This window comes from Lepisma saccharinum, chromosome 16 (genome assembly GCF_977018435.1).
Source record: "Lepisma saccharinum chromosome 16, izLepSacc3.1, whole genome shotgun sequence".
Classification (NCBI taxonomy): domain Eukaryota; kingdom Metazoa; phylum Arthropoda; class Insecta; order Zygentoma; family Lepismatidae; genus Lepisma; species Lepisma saccharinum.
In genome coordinates this window covers 35114581-35135204 of record NC_139244.1, presented here as the reverse complement: position 1 = coordinate 35135204, position 20624 = coordinate 35114581, and the positions used below count along the sequence as shown (strand labels likewise).

General features: G+C 37.0%; 1 long non-coding RNA gene across 1 annotated transcript; it reads left to right on the top strand.

The window, feature by feature from the left end:
• The first annotated feature begins 406 nt into the window (after positions 1-406).
• LOC146000018 (uncharacterized) lies at positions 407-12671 on the top strand. Its single transcript, XR_014443455.1, has 2 exons — positions 407-658; positions 12502-12671. It is a non-coding gene; the product is annotated as an uncharacterized LOC146000018 (long non-coding RNA).
• The last annotated feature ends 7953 nt before the right edge of the window (positions 12672-20624 follow it).

Genomic DNA, 20624 nt, shown 5'->3' with positions numbered 1-20624 from the left:
CCGAACGCGAACGGCGAACAGAATCAGTCATTTCCCATTTTTTCCCCCTGAATTTTCGGGATTCCGCATACCTTTACCCTAGTTTTAACCAAATCGTCATTTTAACATTGTTTTATAATAATGCCAGTAGAAAAAAATGTATTACTGCAGTGTGGGGTTAATTATTTAACAGAATAGAAAAATGGGGTTTAACGATTTATAGCAGACAGGAGATATACAAGGATTTCAAATAACAACATGCAATATTTTTATCAGTTCCGTCAACTATTTGTTTGCAATTAGTAATACATATTTGTTTTTACGTTTATATTGACCATTAACTTAATGATCTTGGTGACGACTAGTTACCCTGAAATTAGAGTTTGGTCCTTAGCCTGGGATGGATTGACTGAAGGGGCACGTTCCAGCAATTTTTGTTTGGTGGTGTTGAAATAAAAATAGAAGTAATTGTCATGACCGGTCATGACGAATACAGGTGTACGAATTGAAATCAAACGGGGCTCCGCTCCATCCGTATTCGTGTTTAGTGAATGTGTTTTAGATCACTCTGGGAGAGAGAGTCATTTCAGTTCCTTGACACAGGCGCTCAAGAGTGTTCAAGAGAAAACAAACGTTTTCCTAAGTGAACTTGTACAGGGGAAGACAGATACATCGAACGGTTAGTTTTCACGTGTCAGCAAAAAATTGTCAACCTCTAGGCAAACAAGTACGAAAGGGGGTAACCCACGCCTGTGTGAAAAATGAAGTTCTTAACAGAAAAAACGGATTAAGTAAATGGTAGATTGCAACATCTTACAGTTCTCTTACTTTCATACCCTTGGATATATTTCAATTATCATGGGAATGATTCTACATTACTTTCTACAAACAGTGGTTGGCAATTAGGGGGACGTGGAGAGGGGCAGTTGCCCCCACTATTTACCAATCTTGCCCCCACACTATGCTAAACCTTATGTACTAAGGGAAAGTAAACCATCTTTCCCCCAGTTTTGACTCATTCCCCCCCCCCATTTTTAGTACCCAGTCTGTGGACAGAATATACATGCAGAAAATTTGAAAGAAAAAAAGAAGGTAAGAATTGACAATATAGAGAAAGTCTCCAATTTTGTTAATTTTCGGTATACTAACTAATTTTGGCCTCCTAATCACGAATCTGTTGTAAAAAACCGGGGGTCACATCTGGAAATTGTACATTTTGATGAAACATTGTACGTTAGCCCCAAAAACCATCCACGGGGAGCCCCACAAACCATCCACGGGTACCCACAAACCATTGACGTTAACCCCAAAAACCATCCACGGGTAGCCCCATGAACCATTCACACGAGGTTAGGTTAGGCCTGTTAGGTTAGGTTCCATTAGCACACATTTCACCCCTAAATTCATCGAAAAAATAGGGTTCGTACTAAAATTGAACATCATAAATCATTTTCTTGTAAAACAACGGCGTTGTTGGAAACAATGACAGGAGATTACATTTTTGTTCATAAAACTACGCATATACACCTATATATATATATAAAAAAAATTCAATCTGCTTTTTTTTTTTTCAAATTTCCAGAGGTGACCCCTGGTTTTTTACAACAGATTCGAGATTAGGAGGCCAAAATTAGTTAGTATACCGAAAATTAACAAATTTGGAGACTTTCTCTATATTGTCAATTCACTCCAAAAAAAATCAATATTTGTACAATGCTTCTAAAGTTGTACATTTTCTTAAAATTTTGAGCTCACCTTGGTGAATGGTGAGAATATTTTTCTTATGGAAATTAATATAACAACAACCATCTGATGAAAAGGAGATATAAACACTTTGCATGTAGCACGCTGGACAAAAGTGATACCATCACATCCAGGATTGTGACATTTTGGCCTATTCTTTTGTCTTTTTTACCATACCATGGTGACTGACTGACTGCTGGCTTACAGATATGGCAATTGTGTTGGTGTTCGAGGCCTCTTTTCCTGTGTAGAGAATCATTATCTTCACTTTCCTTGTCATTCTGCATATTATTGGTGTCATTGTCAGTAGAAATAAACTTTTAAGAGAAGTTGAAGTAAGATAGAATGCATTTCTTAGCTCACCCATTATCCTTAGCAGCCTTCCAATTTTGAATCCAGAAAGCAGCAATGGCAAAATCTATGTCCAATTTTTTGTGCTCTTGTTGAGTATTTGCTCAAAACTCCACCTAGTACAAGGTGTCCCAAATAAAAGTATACCCAATGTTGTAATGGACTTTGATCTAAACTAACTAACTAACTAACTCTCTAGCCTTCTTAAACCCGAAGGTTCATGGCTGCAGCAACACAGGCCTTCCATCTTTCCCTATCTTGAGCAAGATCTATATACTCTTTTCCATCCCTACCGATTTCCTTTAGGTCCATCTCAACGTTGTCCCTCCATCTTCGTCTTGGCCTTCCTACAGGTCTCTTACCATCAGGTTTCCCAACAAGAATCCTGTAAACTCCTCTTTCCTCTCCCATTCGTGCCACATGGCCTGCCCACCTAAGTCTTCTTGATTTAATTATTCTAATAATATCTGGACATGAGTACAAATTATGTAGTTCTAAATTATGTAACCTTCTCCACTCACCTGTCTCCTCATCCCTTTTAGGTCCAAAGATTTTCCTAAGGATCTTATTTTCAAATACTCTCAATTTATGTTCCTCTTTCAATGTAAGGAACCAAGTTTCACACCCATATAATACTACAGGCAAAATTACTGTTTTGTATATTTTAACTTTTAGTTTCTTAGATATTAAACGAGAAGACAAAAGTTTATGAAGAGAGAAGTAACATGCATTTCCTGAATTAAGCCTACTTTTTATTTCCTCTTTAATATAATTTTCATTTGTTAATATTACTCCTAAGTATTTGAATTTGGAAACTGGTTCAAACGAGTTGTTATCAATAATTAGATTTTGATTATTACCTAACACTTGGTTTCGGCCTGTAAGCATATATTTAGTTTTCTCTTTGTTAACTTCCAAACCTATCTCTTTAGCAGTTTTGAAAAATATTTTAGCATTATTCTTAATTGTATTCACATCATCCCCCAGTAAGTCTACATCATCTGCATATGCTAACAACTGAGTCACACCATTTAATTTTAGTCCTTCTTTAGTTTCTTTTACCTTCCTTACAGCATATTCTAAGGCAAAATTAAAGAGCAATGGAGATAATGCATCTCCTTGTTTTAACCCATCATGAATTGTAAATTTGTCAGACATATTATTACCCACACGAATTTTACTTTCTGTTTCACTGGTGCATATTTTTATCATACTAACAAGCTTCTTAGGTATTCCAAACTCTACTAATATATTATATAATTTATCTCTTTTGACCGAATGATATGCTTTTTTGAAATCAATGAATAGCTGATGGACATTTTGATTATATTCCCACTTTTTTTCAAGTGTCTGTCTGATGTGAAAAATTTGATCTGTAGTTGATCTGTTACGTTTAAATCCACATTGATAATCACCTATAATTTCATTAGCATATGGGGTTAGTCTTGTTAAAAGAATGTTAGACAATATTTTGTATGTTGTTGAGAGTAGAGATATTCCACGGTAATTACTGCAGTTCATTTTATCACCTTTTTTAAACACAGGAACAATTATGGATTCTTTCCACTGTTGAGGGATTTCTTCTTTATTCCATATTAAACAAATTAATTTATGAATTTGACATACTAATGAATTTCCACCATATTTAATTAACTCAGCTGGTATTAACCCTAGAACACTACCGTGTTCCAATATTACAGTATAACTACCGCTACGTAAATTTTACGTACATGAAGAAATCTATTTTTAAAACAACCTCTACATCATGAAAACAAATTTCTATTCATTGTGAACATTATTTTGTTTATTTTTCCTTATATTGGAATTTTATTCTTCATTTTAAAATGTATAAGCATGGATTTATTAAACATAGAATATTTTAAGAGAAGGTCTTGCTTGACAAGCCCGTTCGTATATTAAGAGTGAAGGCGAAAAGTTCGAACAATGAAAAGCAAACAATAATAATATTCATAACGCTGTAAATAAGGAACAAATGTAATTTTAAAGTCTTACAAGAAAATAGTGCATGCTTCTAAACTTTTGTTTTCAAAATCTAAGTATCCAAATCAAATTTACAAATGTCAAAATTACGTGGAAGATACTTCTCGTTTTACACAGCTACGAAAAATTGAAGTACAGTGCACAACATAACAAACGAAAACAAGACGATCAGCGCTTGCACCCTTCTTACCACAGTGCTGCCTTATGTCTGACAGACAACTTGAGGCACTGCTAGGCAGAGGGGTGAGTGGGTGGGAGGTAGGGGAAGGATTTGAGCGCAAAGCATACGTAAATTTTACGTACGGTAGTTCCACAAATTGGCTTCCCACAGGAGCAATACGTAGTTATCATCCTCCTTTTCTTGTAGTTGCAGAAACTGCAATACTTTCGGTTCCCTTGCGACGTGGCTGCTACTGTACTTGTCTCTTCCTTCCCCAGTACCTTCAAAATTAACTTTCTTAACTCCTGTGACAGTCCCGGATTTATTAGCCAGATCTTGGTCAAGTTCTCATGGAGGTGAAGCATGAACTGAATTCGTGAGAATGGTCTCTTTTCTGAGTTGCCCTGATTGTTGTAGAAGTTGTGAGTGTGAATAATGTATCCATTGATCGCTGCGATGTTGATCATATTATAGAAAAATGAGATATTATAGAAAAAATCACGCAAATCTTACGTGAATACAAATGGCGTTATTACTACATGCACGTCAATCTTACGTGCAAGATTTTTCTTCTGTTACTATCGCTACGTTTTTTTGACGTACAGAGTCCCACATAACGCACAAACTAAAGACGTTCACTGCTTCCGCCCTCCTCTCCACAGTGCTGCCACGCACCTGACAGATTGCCCGAGGAATACCATAGGCGGAGGGGTAGGTGGGTGCTATGTGGGAGGCAGGGGAGGGAATTGAGCGCGAAGCATACGTAAATTTTACGTACGGTAGTGTTCTAGGGTTAAATCAATGCCAGGTGCTTTGTTATTCTTTAGCCTTTTAATAGCATCTTTAACTTCAGTCAAGTTAGGTTCTGGAACTAAAGGTTCTGCTGTGTGTACTTCATTTACTTCTGATTTATCTCCTACATGAACATTTAAAAGGTCATTAAAGTAGTTCTTCCATCTATTTAGAATATCGTTTGGGTCAGCTAGAAAATCACCGTCTTTATCTTTTATCAAGTTTACTTTAGGTTGCCACCCCTTTCTAAATTCATTTACACCTTTATATAAATCTCTGATATTTTTATTTTTGCTGTTTGTTTCAATTTCGTTAATTTTGCTTTTCAAGTAATCTCTTTTTTTACTTCTAAACATGCGGTTAACTTCTCGCTTTATTCTATTATAATTGCTTAGATTTGTATCATCCGAGTTATTTAACCACCTAAGTCTAGCCTGATTTCTTATTTCTATTAGATTATGACATTCATTATCAAACCATGGCTTACTTTTTCTTGGTTTATGGTATCCTATACTTTCTTTAGCTGCTGATTCTATTGCATTACGTATGTGCTCCCAATTCTTATTTACGTCTGTTTCATTTATATTTTCATCATCATTTAAATCCTGCAAAACATCAAATCTATTTGACAGTTTAATTTGGTAATCTTTCTTAATTCTTTCATCAGTAAACTTTCCTGTATCAAATTTTAGAACTTTTAGATTTTGTTGCTTATGATTTATCACTGAGAGTATTTCTCTTAATTTAGCAATTACTAAATAATGGTCACTTGCACAATCAGCACCTCTATGTGTACGAACGTCAATTATACTAGTATGCCTTCTCTTATCAATGAGAATATGATCTATCTGATTATGAGTTTTACCATCTGGAGAAGACCAGGTATATTTATGGATATCTTTATGTTTAAAAGTGGTACTTTTCACAATTAAATTCTTTGAGGTTGCAAAAGTAATCAATCTTATACCATTATCATTACTTAATTCATGAAGACTTTCTTTACCAATCGTGGGTTTAAATGTCTCTTCTTTGCCAATCTGTGCATTACAGTCACCTAGCAGAATTTTCATATCATACTGGACTTTGATCTGGGTATACTTTTATTTGGGACACACTATATATCAGCACCTCCCATATTGATAATGTAGTTCTTTACAACATGTAGTCATAGGCAGTGACAGCGTTTGGGTGTCAAATCTTGGGCTACAAGGAAAGTTCATTTTCTCGTGGTCATTACAAGGCCATACTGTGGAATAAAAAGTGTGGGGGGGGGTAACTTCTCCCTTGGCCCCCTTAATCGCTGCCTCTGTGTGTGGGACCCACCATCTTTCCTTGACCATCGTCAACAATCTTCCAAAGGCTCAACGACATTTCATTTGAAACTATGGGTACAGATCAATGGTCAAACAATTTGACAATTGCAAAATTTTCATAGTTTCTAGATATGGGAAAAACTGCTAAGCGGTAATCCCAAATAAAAGTAAATAAATAAATTCATAATTTATTTCACTTCGTCCATACATTCATTTTAGTTTTCACTTGATTAAAAATCACCTGAAGATTCTTCTTCAACAATTAAATCATCATTGCCATCATTGGCATGCTCAAAATCAACATAAGAGTCTACTGGTGTATCAGTTCTGAAATTTCTTTGTATTTTACAATTAGAAAAAGAATGATCCTAATCAGTGGCGGTCCCTCCATGGAACACAGGCAACAAGCTTTCCCCTTCTACTTATCGCCATTTTTAGCTATTTAAATTATCTATATTAACATAATAAGAACACTTCATTCTTCCGAAATCAACACGCCAAAGAAAAACTTTCACAGTGACTGGAGGTTTGTTTACTTCACCTACCCTCGTCGTCCCACCCTCTGCTGTCTGACGCTGAGTATTTCCGACCACGCGCGAAGGTAAACGATCCTCATGGTGCCACCTCCCACCACTACGGAAGTTGAACTCTCTAGCTGTTCCCTACGAGAGACATAGCGAATTCGTTTTCCTTCGAGTTTTTGCTATGTGCTAAAGTTTAATTGCGTCATAGTGATAGTTTTGAGTGTAGTAAGTCTATAGTTTCCTAATCTCATTGCAAAATTGCGTCTGCCATTCATAACGAACTGGAAAAATGTTCTACAGTCTAAGCGTCTGCTAAATGCCTTGGCTAAACGCTGCGAAATAGCTTCCGAGGGAACAGCTCGCGTCAACCTGTTCCAACATGCACTCAGCGACAGGCGCAGGACAAGAAAGCGAATGTTGTATGGTTGTATGATCGACCGGCTGAAGACTAAAGCTTTTAGTTCATTGAACTTTACAGAAATGACAGCAAACCAACACTTATTCTAACCAAATTAAAAACGAAATCGTACACAAGGCATTTTCAAAAAAGTTACTACAACTCTGTAAAATGATTAACTGGATACTCTTCCAGTGGCAAATTATTGTTGTTCTTGTTTGTTCCTGACAAGGGAGTTTGGAACAGTTTGGGTTTTGTCACAATTCTACAAATCTAGTGGACGTCATGAAAAAACTCGGCCATCTGATTGCCATTATTGCATTGAGGACGTTTGAATTACAAGAATGCACGAAAAAAATCTACTTAAGAGATAAAACAGGTTTCGACAAAACATTTTTTTCCTCTTTATCACTCATTTGCTTTTATTAATTTTTCTGTGTTGCACATCAACAATTTTGTTTTTAATGTTTTCTTTACATTATATCATATTTGCTTTAACATTGGTATTGTAATAATTTTAACGTGCTTCATGTATGTAACTTCTGACAATTTGTAACACATGTATCGTATGTTTATTTGGTTCATTTCAACAAGGCTGGAATTTTACTTGGTCTACTGCAGGGCATGAAATTTCTAGTTTGAAATAAGTCGCTGGACTAAAATCTTTGGTCGCCACTATTTTATATTGATAAATAATAAAAATATGAGCAATTATTGAAAAGTTAGGAATGAATGTTTGTGTAGCGCTGTCGTTCTGCACTCAAGTACCACTTATCAATCGCAGCTGCTGGGTCAAACTCTGACAGGGAAAGGGGGGGGGGGTCCGTTTACGGAAACTGAGCAAATCATCCAGTGTCTCAGTCTTCAGAGAGTTCCTGTAAGTAGTCTTTGAGTCTGTTGTGACAGCTGAAATCCCTCTCACATGAAGCTGTGCTCACTGGTAGAACAGCACAAAATGTCAAAATCTGGAGCAAATTGGGGAATCTTGCTGAACACTCCACACTGTGGATCTTCTCCAGCGTCTGATTCAAAGCTGGAGACGGAAACAAAAGTTTGTATTCTGTCCACTCTGCTGACAGAACATCCATTTTCTCATTATAAAGGCTCGGGTTCAAGTATATGTAGAGCTTCTTTATTTCTTCTATCCCAAACTGAAGAATGATTTCTTTGGGAGGCCAAACCAAGGTGTCGAAAACACGCAGAGATGCAATCACATCTGTTGATACAGATTGCAATATTTCTGTAATGTACACCTTCGCATTGTTAATTAAGTTTCCTCTAACAGTCTGAAACTCTTGCTCTCCGTTTTGAATGTTTGTGAGCTGCACATCCCTGATCATCCCTGAAATGAATGCATGGTCCAAGAAATCTTGTTCGCTTGGTCCAACATTAGATTCCAGGTCAGCCAAAACTGAAATACAGTGTTGAATTCTTATTTTCAGAGATGTAATCAAAAGATTCTTATTTTGTCGTGCCAGGCTTAAAGGGTTCAATTTCCCGTAGAAATCCAAAAGGAAGTACAGAAGCTTAACAAATTTAAATTGCTTCAAACTTTTCAGCAAATCCTTAGCTTTAGCGCCATCATTGTCTTTTCCATGGGCCACCTGTTCAAGATGGGCCACAACATCTTTCCATGATTGCAAGAGAGCTCTTACTGCTTGCTGGCTAACCACCTAATAGTGTGGATATCACTGAGTTTTAGAATATCTTCTATAACTTCTGCCGTTTCTCTCAAGAGGTGAAGTCTTGAGGCGTGTTTGACACACATTTGAAACAACGAAATTTTAGTCGCCAGCCCAAAACTTTTGGTCGCCAATGGCGACGTGGCGACCGGAAATTTCGCACCCTGGTCTACTGTATTATATTACGACAAGTATGGGAGGGGAGGGGTCAAGTGCAGGTCACCTGTTCCCCTGCCTCATTTAGCACCGCACGCCACTGATCCTAGTAGAGAAATAGAATAAGAAATAGATAGAAATAGAGCAAGATAGCCTACCAAGTCACACATACTCTCACTTCACATGTATTCCGAACAATTAAACTAAAATAATAAGTGTAACTATATCTACAACTTCTCAATTGATACACCTGAATTGCAAGAGAAAAGGATCTTACAATCTCTTTCGGGTTCGTATTTTTGGTGAAGAAAGTAATGGTTGATTCCCAAGGTATCAAATGTGATACCTGGGTAAAATTACATCATAACACTAACATATTTTACTTTCTTCGCGCATATTTCAACTTTAATAATGGCATTATCATCTAAAAATATGTTTTAAATACAACTAAGAAAGTTTCGACCAAAATATCGTAAAATTTATATTTTCTTTGTCTGGACATGCTGCCTATAGTAAAAGAACACGTTTTCGCCAATTCATTGCCATCTACTGGAACTACAACAAACAAAGCACTACCGCAAACTACAGTCTTCTCACGGGTGATACCCCGCCGCCAACTTGATTGGTTGAAGCGTAGTCGCACAAAAAAAAATAAAAAACTGGGAAGTATCATATGATACCTCGGGACTGAAGGGGGTATACTGCATCACCAAACATATGCCTCAAAGCAACAGTGCACGGTCCTAGGCTAAGCTTAACAGCCACCACCAACCAGTTAGGAAATGAAATGGTCTCCCATTCCCTACCTCTCCCTGAACTGCGAATGAAGGATGCATGCTTACAGCAGATAGTGTCATTTACAACTGAACAAAAATCAGGTGTGTAGCAATACCAGTCTCCCACATATTGACTGAAAAAGTTTGAATAGTTCTGTGGTAGTGCGGGCTTTAGATGAACTTTATGATTGACTCTATGCCTGGCCATGACTCATACCTGGGTGGTATTGTAGGTAGACCAATCAACCTACTTGGCTAATGAGGTATCAAGAGGTAATGATATGGCTATTCCATGTGCATTGCATCCTGCCTCACACATCGTCGATATCTACCACACTGAAAGTAAAGGAATCAGCATCAACATCTGTTTGCCTTTTCCCAGGGTTGTCCCGAAATCCACATTGATTAAAGACTGCAGGAACCTCGGAGCTGCTTTATACAGCAACATAGTTCGCGAAATTCACATCTGAGATCACTGACCCTGGGACTCAAATCCAGATCTACTGTATGTCAACCTGTGATTTATTTGTGGTTGTTACAAATAAAGTAATTATTGAAATTTACTCTGTAACTGCTGACACTTCCTACAATGAGTTTTTACTTACATGCAGACACACACACACACACATTGGTATTTAATAGAAATTTATAATGACTACACACGTATAAAATGGGAAAGAATAGTAGGAATGGTAGCTTTCGTGTGGACGTGATTCGAGAAGTGTTCTCAGGTTACCAGCCAGGTTAAAAGGTGTTAGCTTCCAGCGCATACATTGTTCTCATCGTTAGGGAATATAGAATTGGAGACCAATGTAAGATTAAATATATGACTGATGAGGTGAAGCTTGGATGCTGTCTTGTTATTACGAGGTGTGTGTCAAAAAAAAGGGCCGGTATTTTTTAAAAAACAAGAAAATGATAGGAAAACAAATTTATTGTGATTGATAAACAAGTACATACCTTGGTTATTTTTCGACGTAGTCACCATTAACCTCTAGACATTTCTGATAGCGTGGCACGAGCTTCCATATACCCTCTGCTTAAAAATCTGTCGCCTGAAGAGTGCAGCCAGTCCAGAACTGATGTCTTGAGCACATCACTGTCGTTGAAACACTTCGATGCAAGCCACTTTTTCAGGTGAAGAAAAAGAAAGTTATCGCTGGGGGCAAAGTCGGGGCTGTAAGGGGGATGATTGAATAGTTCCCATCAAAATCTTTCAATTGTCTCAACAGTATGAGCAGCTGTGTGTGGGCAGACGTTGTCATGGATCAGAAAAATTCCAGAGCGTAGCATTCCTCTCCGCAGATTTTGGATGCCACGTTGCAGATTATTCAGTGTTTCGCAATACACCTCTGCTGTAATTGTTCGTTCTGGTTCCAAGAATTCCACAAAAATCACACCCTTTTGGTCCCAAAACACGGTTGCCATGATTTTGTGAACTGATGGTATTTGTTTGAATTTCTTTGCTTTAGGAGAACCAGAGTGCCGCCATTGCATTGACTGCTGCTTCGACTCACCAGTGGCGTACGATATCCATGTTTCATCCCCCGTCATTATGTGCGAAAAGAGGTCATCCCCATCCTCCCCCCGGCGGGCCAAAAAATCACGTGCAGCTGTCCTTCTTTGCTCTTTGTGAGCGTCTGTCAGCATTTTTGGTACCCACCTCGCACAAAGTTTGTGATACCCCAGGTTGTCAGTCACAATTGGATGCACTCTTTTCGCAGACACTTCTGGAAACTCTTTGGCGAGTTCAGATATTGTGAACTGGCGATTGGAACGCACTTTCTCATTAACGAGTTCCACCAGATCGTCTGTCTGAACACTAGGCCTTCCGCTATGCTCATCGTCATGGACATTTGAACGCCCTTCCCGAAACTCTCTGCACCATTGCCTGACCTTCCCTTCACTCATCACTGTCGGTCCATAAATGGCACACAATTCCCGATGGATGTCAGCTGCATTCTGTCCTTTGGCGCTCAGAAATCGTATGTCAGATCTCACTTCACATTTGGCGGGATTTTGTATTACGGCAGCCATTTCACGTTACTGCTACTCGCACGTACACAACCCCACTCTGACAATTCTATCTCTGTTGCAAGCACAGAATACTAGGGCATGATCCTACACATGCTCAACTTCATCAGTGTTTGCCACCCTGCATAAAAAATTATCAGCCCTTTTTTTTTTACATGCACCTCATACTTTGCTTTGGTTCTGGTGTTTTATTGGTGGATGTCATGCTTTGTCCTTTGGATCTGGTGTTTTATTGGTGGATGTCATGCTTTGTCGGAGAAGTAGGATACAGGCATGGCTGAACTGGAGTCCCACTTCCCTGTTGAGAATCATGCTTTCCCGGGAAATGGCTATGGCTTCCTTTACTTGTCGGTCCCAATAACTGGCACATTTGGCTATGATTTTGGTATCTGCAAATAAATTCCTGTGGTCCTCGTTGATGTTGAAGTCTGCCAGTCCTGACTTTTCTAGTTCGAATTATCCGAAAAGTGGATTAAAAGAGAAAAGGAAATGGCCAAAAATGGACTTATGTTGCATGCAATAGAGAAAATTTAAATACAGCATACTGCAAATATATTTTTTGTGGTTACAGTTTTATTTCTTTATTTCCCTAGGGTCTCAAGCAGAAATGGAAGAGGAAGATGATGATGACCACATATCTAAAGATATTCATCATTCAACAACAAATGAGTCACCAGCAAAAAAGCTACGATCTTGATGCTAATGTTTTGTAACTTTTGTTTTCTATGTATGTTCCCTTTTATAAGTAAATAAATATTTAGAAAAGAAATACAGTCTGTGTATTTGTAGTATAGACTACTATAATTAAGATTCATACAGATTTAGATAACCAGAATGCTGTGATATGCATTAGTGCCGTCGGGTGTGGTACAGTTACCAGTAAATATCTAGTTATGAAATCTGCATTTGTAGGTAAAGGTAACGTTTCCTGTGCATATAGCAATGACGGCACATTTAGGGGATGTGGGGGTAGAACCCCACACATTCTCGATCCCGGCCATTTTAGATGTGATGTGATCAGCACCATGCTCCAGTCACCTTTACCCCCCCCCCCCCCCCCAGGTACCCATTGACTTGAGGCTGGGTGAACCACTTTGCGGAAAATCTGAAACTAAAAAGTTTTTTTTTCCTTTTCCATGTCATTGCATTTGTGTGAGAGTAGAAACACAAATGAATAGTAGGCAGCGTGCCTTATGATTATTTGGCACACAAAGGTGCACTTTATAGAAATTTAATCAGAAAATTAAGACTTGACCAGGATTAGGACTGTGCCATTTCTCTAGCAACTGAGCTACCAACCCAGCCCTGCTTTTCCAGATTTTACACTGCTTCTGTTTTACCTGTATGGAATTGTCTGTCCGTGATATTACATCAAGGTGTGTTGCCGAGGGTGCCTAGGATCTTCCAGTATGGAACTGTGTACATATTTTGCAGTAATTATGTAATAAAATAAAAGAACATCTCAAAATTGGTCAAAACACATCAATTGAAAAGATTTTGAAAGTTCTACTTTAATAAGAATGACATTTTCCAGTGCACATCATTCAGGAAGCTGCGACTTCTTGCTTCAGAAGAGATAGGAGGCAGTGTAGGAAACTATTGAGAAATGAAATAATTTATTAGTGACTTTTGTTCTCATGAAAACAAATAGATTCTGCATCAATTTGGTTACAATTTTCACCCCTTGGGGTGGGCTGTTTTATACATAATAACCCAGTGCTGTAAGGGACTTCACTGGAATCTCCCCATCCTTCTCACTGAATGTTTTCGAAATACCACTCTGAGTAAAAGTTAATTATATTTTGCTTGGTATTAAAACCAAGCACTTTGAAAATGTCCAAAATATTCCGTAATATTTATTGGCATAACAGATTATTCATGTTATCAAGAAATTTCCCACCACCTCTTTGAATGCATCCCAGGAATGATTCTCAATTTCATGCACTGAAAGGAAGAAATTGTCCAGCTTATGAATTTGAAGTCCATCAAACATTCTCTATCCCTGAGCGTAATTGAAATTGAGTCCATTAGTGACAGTTCTTATTTGGAAGGTCTGATTTTAAAGTTTTGTATCGCCTTTACAGGGTTACGGAATATGCAAGTGGGATGGAAGTTAATTTGTTGCAGTTGCAGGTGTATTTGGAAGAGTCGATAGAAGGTACTTTGTGCTGGGTTCACAGTCTTCGCATAGCACTTCTGAAAATTATTTTCATGAGCTGAGCAATTCACTTTTTTCTTTGGTCAACCTGAATTCCTGTTAAAGAAACAAGCATTAATTTTGACTGTGTAATCATTTTTACAATTTGTGCAGGAGGGTGAAAAATGCATTTAGAATATTGGAAAAGTTTGTAGGAGTAAGCTTCAAGTTTGGAAATATCAATTTGCTAATCTGTTCAACATGTGCCTGTTTAACTGATAGGTGGTTTTAGTTTTTTTTTCGTATTTGTGTAAAGTAAAAAAAAAGGAAACATCAATATATAACATAAAAAATACACTTTCACCATAGGCATAGTTTTGCTCGTCTGCTTGGGGGGGGGGGTGTGCTAGCTGGGGCTAATTTTATTCATGCTTTTGCCCATTACAATGATCATGACAGGCATTCTCCTTGGGAGACAGGTGACCCCCACGTCATCTTATCCAAAAGAAATGGAATTGTTAAAAGGAATAAATACTCTATTATAGTGGTTGCAAATTTATTATTAAAAAAAACATTTCTTTTTAGAATAAAGAAGTATAATTTGATTGATTCCTTGATTGATTTGCTTTATTTTACTTCGCTTTTTGTGCCACTTTTGGTTAATTGGCAAAGATGGGGATGAGTGATGATATGCTAAAATTGATGAATACACACTCAAAACATCCATGCCCAGGCCAGGATTTGAACCTGGGACCCCTGCCATCGTAGTGTGATATTCTAACCACGGTATAATTTTAATATGTGATATTTAATGGGTAATCCTTTGTTCATGGTACTGGGCAAATTATAACGCTGCAAGGCATTTACAAGCACAATCTACATAGGTAATGGAACAGTAAAAATTTAAATTTTCTTGATTTCTATACAACAAAACTTCGCATTTTCCTAATTTTACTACAACTGAGAACCACTTGCGACTAGATTCGTGAAGAAAACTTTAAGATGAACTTAGAGAGGAAAGAGGAGATGAAGTTAGTTGGTTTGCCATCTTAACAATCTTATATATGTTTGTAAAGAGCTCCCCAGAATACTATTTAGTAGGCTGTAATTAGTTTCCATTCATTTAAACCTCACATGCAGATCTTTTTTTAACAATATACAATGCATGCTTATAATTGAATGTTATTTGCTTAATCAAGGCCACCTGCAAGATTTTTCTCAGGGGGAAGGGCAGCAGTACTTAAAGTGGAGGAAAGTTGGGGTGATGCTTTCCCCAGTTTAGAGAATTCTCGTATAGAATCCCCATCACTAGGATAATTTGCATAGGCACTTAATCTGCTGTCTTTCACCTCACCCCTCATCCATGTTTTCACGCTACAATTTCAAAATTTGAATTGTGTGAAATCTTTCCAGATATCTCCACCCCTTCAGCGGGCGCCCTTGTGCTTAATATCTAATCAAACAGAAACCAATGCCATTCTAACGTTCGTTTATTCATATTATAGTCCAGTACATCCTATTGGCAAATCAGAAACCAAATAAGAATAAACAGCAACATATAAGTCTTACCAACATTTATGAGCAGTAACATATATAAAAAAAAATGCTTAACAAAATCATGTGTATTTTTTATATGTAAATACATGTAGGACTCGGAAATTAAGTGCACTAAACTGGAACACTATAAGTATTATGACGATTTTGGATCTTAATAAATGTGTATTGAAGAAGTGAATTAAGGAGATCAAGAATTACGGACTATTTCGAAATTGAGAACCTCACAAGTTACTGAATTATCACAAAAGGTGTGCTATTCTTGGTCTCTATGTAGGTTTAAGAAAAAATTCATTTTTTAATTAAAAGAATTTCCATTTGTGCCTGAAAACAAAGTCTGAATGGAACAAAATATATATAAAAAAACATGCACTAATAAATGATGGCATGGCAGATGTAGAAAGTTGTTATCTGTAGGCGAAATATTATTTAATTATTCTAAAAAAACTAAGGTTTTTAATGAGGATCGTCGACCAAATAACTTTTATATAACCCTGGCCAAGTGACTTCAAAAGAGAACCGATTATGACATTCGAAGCAGGTTTTATATGATCACTTTGCCTATGCATTCTATAAATTTATTTCAGAAATTCAATCGTCTTGTTTGCTCGATGCCTGACTTTTACTACCAATAAACTCTCTATTAAAGTGAATGATCGTTCTGTCATCTGTAATTTAATCTTACAAACAGTATGAGCACATCCAGCTGGAAATTATTTCAATTGGTTCCGATAGCCAATATGAGTCTTTAGACACACGATCGAAACCGATTGGTCAATTGTAATGAATTTGTTTCTATTGGAAAGTATTTTATTGTTTTCAATATATTGCTTATGAAAATTTCTTATCTATACATCTGTAAATGCAATGGAGAAATCATATAAAACAACTAAAATAAATCTCTGGTAAAGCATGTGGCATTTGTAACTTTGAAAAACTTTCACATACAAAAATTTTTCAAATACAGTATGTAACATTGTTATTCGTACACATAGAATTTCCGAGGAAAAAATGTCATATCTACTAGTAAATATAATCATTTTCATATGTACCTGGAAATTAATGTTATTGAAGGTTTCACCAACAAATGTCAATAAAAACGTATGTTCAAAGTGTATGGAGCGTATAATTTGTGTGAAAAGAGAAAAACACGCTGTTTCATGAAACATTGTTATTCGTACAGGCAAGAGTTTCAATCTTCCTCACATATAATGCCACCGCTATTCGGGCAATTTCGTGCAGTTTGCAACTTCGTAACAAGTTTGAACATGCAGGCGCGCTCCCCGTCAAGCGGAATGCTGGCGTAGGGATCGTTGTAGGTCTATCGTCTATCAGCGTTTTCGAAATGGGCAAGGTGAAGGAAGTTAGTACGGATCTGAAGGATGTTACGTATTATAAATTTGGCCCTTAGAGGTTATTCGTTAAGAAAAATTGCACAAACAGTCAATAAATCACACTCTACAGTTCAATACATAGTAAACAAATTTAGAGACGAAGGTTCAACACAGAATGTGCCGAGAAAACCAAAAGAGAGACGGTTGAATAACCATGATGAACCCCCGACTAAGTGTTCCTCAGTTACAACCGTTAGTAGAAAATGTTGCTGGCAAGATGATGTCCGATCAAACTGTCCGACGTGCCCTATGGAAGCATGGATATCATGGCAGAATACCACGAAACAGGCTGTATGTAAATAAGATGAATCGCAGGAATAGACTTTCATTCGCCGGAGAGCACATCTACAAGGACCAGGAATTTTGGGATAGTGTCATATAGTCAGACGAGTCCAAGATTAATATATACGGGTCAGATGGGATAAATAGTGTCTGGAGAAAATCAAATAAAGACAATGATGACATTAACACAGTTTCAACAGTTAAACATGGTGATGGGTCATTAATTTTTTGGGGCTGTATGTCATCCAAAGGTGTTGGTACCATCCAGTTTATTGATGGTATCATGGATGCATATGTCTATTTGGACATTTTGAAGAACAATGTAAAGCAGAGTGACCAAATAATAGACATGCCACCTATCTACAGATTCCAAAAAGACAATGAGAGTAAGCATAAGGCGCGATTTAACATGAATTGGCTAATATGGAATGTGTCCAAACTACTACAAACACCAGCTCAATGTCCAGACTTAAATCCCATTGAGCATTTATGGGCAATTTTCAAAAGGCGTCAAGTCCAAAGAAGAGGTGAAAACTGTTGTTCAAGCCGAGTGGAATAAAGTAAGCTCTGAAACATGTCAGAAACTGGTTAATTCTATGAAGAACAGGTGTCGAGCAGTAATTAAAGCCAAAGGATACGCATCAAAGTATTAGAACTGTCAGTCAATTTGCTCTGAATATATTTTTTCTTTTATATTATGAAGTGTAAGAATAGAAAAGTTGTACAGAAAATGGCATGTTTCTCTCTCAGTTTCTTACAATTTATTATTGTCATTGGTTATACAGAATTTGGGTAAGATTTTATGTTCCTAATGATATTAGTTATTGGATTGTAAAGAAACAATTTCAAAAGAGTAATATAATTAAGCCTTGTTCCCATATTTAAAAACACTAAGTTGCTGACCAAGGCAATTTATTATTAAGATAAAAACACTTAACAGGTAATGTTTCGACCCTGTATCAGGGTCTTCCTCAGACGAAGAACTAAACTAAGGAAGACCCTGATACAGGGTCGAAACGTTACCTGTTAAGTGTTTTTATCTTCATAATAAATTGCCTTGGTCAGCAACTTAGTGTTTTCAAAAGAGTGTATTTCCTTTCAGATATTAAAGCATTTTCTTTGAAAATCCATGTGTTCAAATAAGAATGTTACATACTGTATATGGACACTCTGTAGCTTCATTGTGTTTAACACACTTATAGAAAATCGAAAAAACATGCTGCTTCAGTCATAAATTGACATGTTGTTCTTCCTATATATATGCAGAAACAGCAACAAATTAGGTTAAACAAAGAATCTGACCCACAACACTTGAAAAAGTGATAAACAAACAAAAAAACATTCTAGATTGACTTAGTTGATCAAAAGAATGCTCATTTTTCCAATTGCATTACATGTACATAAGAATAACCATGGACTACTAGGTGCTTTAAGGTTGAGTTTGTTCTTAAGAAAGAGTTCTTCTTAGGTATTTATTAAGATAAATCTGACTTCAGTAGTATGCATAACAATTCAAAAGAAATTCAGTTCAAGTGTGCTGTTTTTCCAATGAACTTCTAAATCACAGGAAATGTTGTGTGAAGAATTAAACTACCTATGCTTTAAGTCAATAAATGAATTTATAACATACTGATTCTCCAATATATACAAACTTACGATTGGATACAATTCACCAATTGGAAAATGTCTTGATTTTCCAATTGGTTTCAATTGAGATTCCGATAGCTATATTAGCCATCCGGTACATTCCAATTGAAACCAATTCAATCCAGTTGAAATTTCAATTGGAACCAATAGAAAATTCCAGCCGATCAACCGATAATTTTCAATCTTCAAAAGATGATTAAGATTTCTTGCCGTTATTCAACCAGCATAAGCAGGAGTCCTTCCACAATAATCTTCCTGTGGGTTACTTGAAACAACAAATAAGCTTCTTCTTACCTCCAGAAGAATGAATCTATCCTGAGCAGCGGCGGCTCGAAGAGCAGAGCCGATGTGCCATGGCACTACCCTCAGAAGAAACTCACACCTCGTCAAAGTATTATTAAATTAATACATTTATAATTTACATACAAGGAGATTCGAATCTCGCAATCGGTCAAGCTGACGACCGCTCAAACCTCCTCGCCACATCGTAAGCTGTTTTGTACCCTCGCGAGGCAACGGTCTGGGCCGTCCAAGAGCTGGCCTAACGAAGTTGATACATGTGCAGAGGCAGTAGCGTACGCAGGATTTCATCAAGGGGGGTGTTATCTCGAAAACTTTCTACAAATTCACATTACCATTGTTTTATTATACTTTAATTAATTAATAATAATAATAAATTAATTAATAATTCTTATAATTAATTAATTAGTTTAATTACTACTAATGCAGCTGCTATTTATGAAAGAAATAGAACAAAATTACAATTCTTTTGTTTCAAAATAATTGTCTAGTCAACGGTTATTTGTATATAATAAGTGAGACATTTTAAGTGTGAAGAAAATCCATAAAAACAAGCAAATATATTAAATTTATTGAAATAATCGAAATATGAAACTCATTCAAGGAGCCGCGCTGGTCTAGTCTGACAACTTCGTGGGATATCCGGGTTCGATTCCCGGAATTGGTTGGAATTTATCCAGCCTTGTCTCCGCACCCAGCCTATGGGTATCTGAGAGCAACCTTGGGGGATGAAGGCTGCCGGAGCATGGTGCTGATCACATCACCTGCAAAATAGTTCAAGATCAAGAATCTTTGGGGCCCACCACACCACTATGTGTGACTTCATGGCACGGTGCTATATACACGGGGGAATTTACATTACCTTTACCTATGGAACTCACCCAGGGTGATGATGAAGTGCGAGAATACATGTTGCTAAATTCCACTGAGTCTATGTTTTCGTTGTAAAGTAAGTTTATAGACATTCCAACACATTTATCCCTTCTAGGTGATTCACAAAAGACTTCTTCGACATTATTTAATGATGTGGATGTAGACTCAGCATCACTTGAGAGTTCACAAGGGGATGTGAAATCAGTACCGGGAAGAACGTTTGCAATAAGGACGAAGCAAGGAATTTTCACAATTCTCGCAAGAGTCACTGCGCGACTTTTTGCAAAAGAAAATTGCAAAATTGAACTTTGCGGCCGCTTAGATTGTGTTTGGAATGTTGTGTTTTTCTTCATGCTGCATGGGAATAATAATCCAAATTATTATTATTATTATTATTATTACTGTCGCAGATCTTTGACTGTGATAAATTAGCCATTTTTAATTTTTTCTACAGCATTTTCCATAATATTTCAAGAGCTCAAGGGGGGGTTTAAACCCGGTAACCCCCCCTTGCGTACGCCACTGTGCA